The 7,007-nt window shown below is 31.6% G+C and overlaps 1 non-coding gene across 1 annotated transcript; it reads right to left on the bottom strand.

The window, feature by feature from the left end:
• Positions 1-5,363: 5,363 nt before the first annotated feature.
• LOC126003030 (U6 spliceosomal RNA) lies at positions 5,364-5,470 on the bottom strand. Its single transcript, XR_007493575.1, has one exon. It is a non-coding gene; the product is annotated as a U6 spliceosomal RNA (small nuclear RNA).
• Positions 5,471-7,007: the final 1,537 nt, after the last annotated feature.

Genomic DNA, 7,007 nt, shown 5'->3' with positions numbered 1-7,007 from the left:
AATTATAATGGGACAATAAAATAAACTAAAATTTATTTTACAAGGTAATAAAAATAATTATGCTTTATAGGTAGAAGAATGCTTTTAATTATTACATTGTTTCTGACACATTATATATGCTATCATAGCACATATATTGTATGTAGGATAATTTATTTTTTCTTGATCATTGTCTTAGTTGATACAAAGATATTAGAAAATGTAATAAAATTTATAGCTATTCTACAAATTTATAACAAAGTTTGTTGCAGGTATAAAGATTTATTTGTTCAATTTAAATAAATTTGTAACTTCACTTTTAGTTATTTTTAAGTAATTGTAAAAATTAATTATGATCTAAGTAAAAAGGTATTTTAGCTAGAAAAGTGGTTTTTAATATCTTTGCATTTCTTTGAAAAATTGTAAAATGTGCCTAGTATTTATAAAATTTAGGTTATTTTCTTTTATCATTAATAATTATGTATTTTGAGAAATAATCCCAATTATCTGAGTAAAATCATTGGGAAATAAAGATTTTATTACACCTGATAAGTTTCTATTTTTAGATTTACTTTTAATATCCTTCACAACATTCTTTATTTAGTTGATGACTTGTGATTGATTTGACATCTATGGAAGCCAAGTAAAATTTTGTTTTAAAGATGACTTTAATTAAAGTACATTCTGAATTTTATGAAGTTTCAACATTTCTCATTTCCCCTTTAATTAAAATCTTATTCTAGAGGTCTATTTTCTTTCTTTTAATTCTAGTAGTTTAACTTGTGTGAAAGAAAAATTTCAAAAGGGAGCTTAGACTTGACTGTATGTTTGGCTGATCAAGAAGCAGAAAATGCAGAAAATCTAATGAGAAAGCTTATTATTATGATGTGCACAGCCCAGCTTTTGCATAATCAAGCATGTCAATGCACTCACATATTTGAGAATGCTGTTTAGAGCCATACATCTGAATCTTTTTAATGTTTCTCCATTACCATTGCTTTTGCTGCCTCACTCAGGAAGCTATCATCCATGACCCTAATTTTCAAAACGAGGCAGCTAAAAACAAAAACGGAATGTTTCCTAATCCTATTAAAACATTTTTCCCCTTCAAACCAGAAAGAAAACAGGTGGTGTTCTCAATTTTTAAAGGATAAGAATTATGAACTATAATCTGAATATGACTATGATTATACAGAAAAGTTGGTAGAGTTGTGAAAACAGCTTATAGAATATTCAGGTGATCTTTGTTTGCATCTGTGGATCTTTTGATCCCTTAATATCATGCAGTACTTCAGTCAATGTTATAGGAACATATGTTGTAATTTCTCAAGATGATAGTATAATACATATGGATAAAGGAAAGTGTCATGCCATGAAAACCACATCCATATCCTCCCACAAATTGATATGCATAGTAAAAAATACTCTCACTCACATTCACATCTTATTTTTATTCTTATACTTAATACATATTAAAATACGGCAAATTTGTAATTATCATTGTGAGACTTAATGTATTATGATATCCAGCAATAATTTGTTATTCTGGCCAAGCAGTTAAATAATAGAGTATGGCAAATGATTACATTACTATTTATTTGCTTATGAATGTTGATATAGTTTTAATGTATTTATTAGATTAAGGATTAGTTATTCTAAATAAGAGATGATTTATAAAATTACAATTTCTGCATATTGTATTTTATAGGGTACTATAAATTAAATGTCAGTGACTACTCTATTTGAGGTATCTCTATATTAATAGATAACATGTGAAGGCTGAAAACAAAGAGAAGAATTTATAATTAATATTCAGAAAATGATATCTTTAAACAAACAGATTTTATAAAGAGTCACTATTTTATTTTATTGGTTTTTTTTAATATGGGGGAGCACATGCAACAGTACTGAGGGATTACTTCTGACTCTGTTCAATGATCACTTCTGATAGTCATGGGGAGTCATATGTGGTGCCAGAGTGAATGTGGTCCGTCACCCTATTGGCTAACCTAATACTCCAAATCAAACCAGCATTTAAAAGAAAAGTTAGAATATGTTATGAAGTCACAAACCAAAAATATAGAAAAAAGGGGTCAGAGTAGTGTCACAAGTGGTAAGGTTTCTGCCCTGTGCTCGCTAGCAGGTTTGATCCCCCCAGTGTTCCAAAGCCAGTAGCAATTTCTGAGCACATAGTCTCACCAGGTGTGGCCCAAAACAACAACTACTAGTAGTAGTAGTAGTAATAACAGCAGCAGCAGTAGTAGTAATAGTAGTAGTAATAGTAGTAGTAATAGTAATATTTACAGCTTAATAAGATGTATTTATAAATAAATAAGATTTATTTATGATAACATATTTAAAAGGCAATGATTACCTATGTATACATATTATAGTTGGGTAAAGGTTTATAAAAGCATATAATTATATTATTGTATTTAGCACAGCAGATTTTGTAGTAGAAATGTGCAATAAATTCTGGCAAAAATACTAGAGAAATTTGTACAAATTTATAGTTACCTGATAATAAAATACATTTAGGGGCCGACACGGTGGCACTAGAGGTAAGATGTCTGCCTTGCCAGCGCTAGCCTAGGATGGACCATGATTCCATCTCCCGGGGTCCCATCTGATCCCCCAAGCCAGGAGTAAACACTGAGCGTTACCGGGTGTGGCCCAAAACCCAAAAATAAATAAATAAATACATAAATAAATAGATAAATAAATAAATAAATAAAATACATTTAGAGTCCCAACTTGTTCAAATGAATAAATCAACTCTATTAAAAATATATTGCAATTTTATTTCACTTAACTCAAAATTATTTAAATAAATGTACTTAAAGCTGCAACAAAGGATATCCCTTTTAAATTTTATGCAATATTTTGTTAATATGCTTATTGAAAAAGGGAGTGAGAGAGACAGAGAGAATTTCCAAATGGAATCAGTTGTACAAATTCCCAATTGAATAAACCTACATTTGATATCTATTTCAAGATCAGTGTCAACTGCCTAGAATTTAATCTTAAATATCCAGGTCAACAATAGTGAAAAGTCTGTATGACATGATCACACTTGTCTTCCCCTAAGGGAGGGTGATCTTGTCTGAATCAATCTTTCCTTAGTTAAACGATGTCCAACTGCGATCCTGTTTCTAACTAAAAAGCCCACTCTTCATATTTTATCAGCACTTCATTTTGTTATGTCAGATACTACTTAGATAAAAAATATTTAATACACTAAATAGTTACTTAAATTATTTGAAATATTTTTATTAATAACAGCTATGAAGTCATACACATTAGCTTATTGATGCTTAACTTTTATTAAGTTGAGAGATTATTTTACATGAAATAGCTGGAAAATAATACAATCACAAAATTGTTCATGGTACAACTTTTTATTTTTCATAGATAAAATATTTAATTATTGTGCTACGTCATAAAATGTCCAACAATCTTCACTTAATCCACTTTTCCCAGTACCTATGTTTCCTGTTTCCTTCTTTTTTTTTCTTTTGTTCCTGTTTCCTTCTTACCTTCCCTGATGGCCTCTTCCCTGGGGAATACATTTTTCTTCTAGCTCTTTTTTTCTCCTTTTTTTTTCTTTCTGACACTCTTTTGCAGCATAGTTCACGTTTTCTACCACCAATGTCACTAGTTTTCCTCCAATCCTCCCACCCCTCCCTACTTCTGTGAAAATCAGTTAATTATCTCTTTTGCTATCTCTCTCTCTTTTATTTTTTGCCACTGCATTTTGTATTAATCTTAATTAAAAGGTACCCTCTCAGTACCCTCTAAGTATTCTTTAGCACCCAGATTTTCTTCATAGTGATCAGGTCCAAATATCACTCTCACTATGGACTGTTCACTACATTAATAGCATTCACTAGTCTTTGTACCAAGCTTGCTACCATTGACTGGTCTTCCTGTTCTTCATCTTTATCAGCTCTGCATATTATTACCATACTACCTATAATTTTTCTTATACATTCAAAATGAGTGAAATAATACTATGCCACTCACTTCACTTACACAATTTGTTTACTCAGCATAATAATAGCTTTATCTATCCATGTTTTTGTTTTTACCTACCCCATTATCTATCCATGTTTTAAAAACTCAAAGCTTCATTTTTCCTAACAGCAATTTAGTTTTCCATTGTGTAGAAGTGACACAGTTTCCTTAGCAACTCATCTGTTGTTGATCATCTGGTTGTTTCCAGATTCTGACTATTGTAAAGAGTGCTGCTACAAAAATAGAAATACAGAAGGATTTTATGCATGGGGTTTTTGGGTTTTGGGGGTATATCCCTAGGAGTGGTATTGCTGGATCATACAAAAGCTCAATTTATTTTGGAGTAACATCCATATTACTTTCCAAAAAGGCTGGACTAGTCATCATTCCCTTCAGCAGTGAATGAAAGTCCCTTTCTCCCTGAATTCACACCAATCAACACTGACTACTTCTTTGTGATGTGTACCAGTCTCTATTGTGTGAGATGATATTTTATTGTTGCTTTGAGTTGGATCTCCGTGATGATTAGTGATGTGGAGCATTTTTCCACGTGCCTTTTGTCCATATGTATTTTTTTTCTTTGAGAAGAATGTGCATTTTTCGCTCTCATTTTTTTTGGATTTCTTTTTTTTCTTTTTTGTTATTTTTATTTTAACTTTTTTCTCTAGATAACTTTTATCAATTCTTGGCAAATCTTAGATATTAATGCTTTATATGATGTGTATTGGGTGATTAGATCTTCCAATTTAGTGTGTAGTTTTTGTGTCCTAGTAACTTCTTTCTTTCTTTTTTTTTGTTTTTTGGGTCATACCCAGCAGCGCTCAGGGGTTACTCCTGGCTCTATGCTCAGAAATCACTCCTGGCAAGCTCCCTCAGGGATATGGGATGCCTGGATTTGAACCACCGACCTTCTGCATGCAAGACAAATGCCTTACCTCCATGCTATTTCTCCGGCCCCTGTAACTCTTTTCTTTAAATTGCAGAGACTTTCATTTTAATGAAGTTCCATTTGTTTTTCTTTGCTTCCACATGTTTAAACAATGGCATTTCATCTTTAAAGATGCAAAGGCATTTTTAAACTAAAAAGTTTCAATGTCATGGAATGTTTTGTCTACATTTTCATTTATGTGCCTTGTGGATTCAGGTTTGATATCAAGTTTTTTAATCGCTTTTGTCTTGAAATTATTGCATGTTAAGGAGAGAACTGAGTTTTTGCATGTAGTTGACCAGTTTTCTCAAGAGCAGTTGGTGACAAAAACCAGTTTGTATTTATTGTCATTTTATTATAGATTACTTGATTGCCTACCTGTGGATCATTCTCAGAATATTCAAGTCTACTTGACTAATCTTGTTGCTTTTTTTTTTTTTTTTAAAATATGGAACGCTTCACGAATTTGCGTGTCATCCTTGCGCAGGGGCCATGCTAATCTTCTCTGTATCGTTCCAATTTTAGTATATGTGCTGCCGAAGCGAGCACATCTTGTTGCTTTTGATATTTTATTTTTCTCTATGATTTTCATCAGTCTGTCTTAGATATCTTTGGGGTACTTTTATTTGGTTCCTTTTAAGCTGGCACTCTTCAATCATCCTGACTGTGTGAAAACACTCTTCAGCTCTAGGAATTTCACAGTGATGATGTTGTGACTGTTGTTTCATCAAGGGGTTTTCTTCTTGGACCTCTGATACCCCAATAGTTACTAAGTTGTTCCTGTTAAATTTACCCCAAACGCCCATTGTCTTTTCACTTATTTTGAGGACATATCTTATCTTCTATTTAATTATTTTAAGACTCCTATCAGTTTCTTTTGCTGTATGTAGGTGCAATACAGTTCATATTCTAGCTCATTGATTCTGTGCTCAGCAACTGTTAGTTATTCACTTGGTGAGGTTTTCAGTGAGATTTTCATTTCACCTAATATGTTTTTCAACCCTAATATTTCTGCTTAAAGTATTTTCATTTTACCTTCATATTCTCTTTAGTTTTATGAGCTGACTGTGCCAGGGTTACTTTGAGTTCTTTGAGTAGACTTAACATTTTCTGTTTAAAGTCCTGATAAGGGAAAGAATTTTGAATATGTTGGTTATATTGGAGACTGATATTGGTTACTTATTCTGAACTAGCATCTTTACTCACAAGGTCCTTTTTTTTTTTTTTACTTCAAACTCTGGTCACAGCCCACAGCCTTCCCCACTTGGCTCTCACACCTGAGTTTAATTAAAAAAAAAAATGCTACTTCTTATAGTCTAAACTCTGCCCACAGCCCGCAGCCACTCCCACTGGGCTCACACATCTCAGTTCAATTTCAAATTATCCTTAAATTTTATTTCACACTTTTAAATCAGGCATTATATCAACAACAAAGAAAATGACATTTAGACTATGAACATTTTTTCATTAGAATATTAGACTATCATGACATACTTCGTAAAGTTTTAAAAATATACATGATATGTATATTTACATACATATAGATCAAATATATTATAAAGAGAATATGATTTTAATTTATTTTAATACACATCTACCCAAAAATATCAGTACATAAAATTCATTTATAAAAATATGATCACAACATGTTAAAAAAATCTAGGTTTTATAATTTGGTAGCCTGCCTAAATTATGGGCTAAAGTACACTCAATTACGCTTCCAAAATTATACTCAAAGCCAAAAACATGTATGGGCTATCTGTCTATCTATTTAGATAGTTGATATCATTGATGAATTAGTGAAGACCTAAATAAAGTTGGGGAAATAAGGTAGTGCTTGGAAAATATTTATAGTTACGAATAAACAAAAGATGAGGTATCCTATTTATCTTATTATTATGAAAAATCCTCCTGAAGAATACTGATTCAGCAATAGCCTTACCAATAAAGGGAGAAAGTTTTAGTTCTTCATAAGGGTTAATGCTCTACCTGTCAAGATAGCATCTCATGCTCCTTAATTATACTTGAATATGAAAACAAACTGTCACTAACATCAAAAATATTTCTCCACCTTTAGAAACCCATA

This window comes from Suncus etruscus, chromosome 2 (genome assembly GCF_024139225.1).
Source record: "Suncus etruscus isolate mSunEtr1 chromosome 2, mSunEtr1.pri.cur, whole genome shotgun sequence".
Taxonomy (NCBI): Eukaryota; Metazoa; Chordata; class Mammalia; order Eulipotyphla; family Soricidae; genus Suncus; species Suncus etruscus.
Note: the sequence above shows the minus strand (reverse complement) of the source record. Positions and strands in the feature narration are given on the sequence as shown.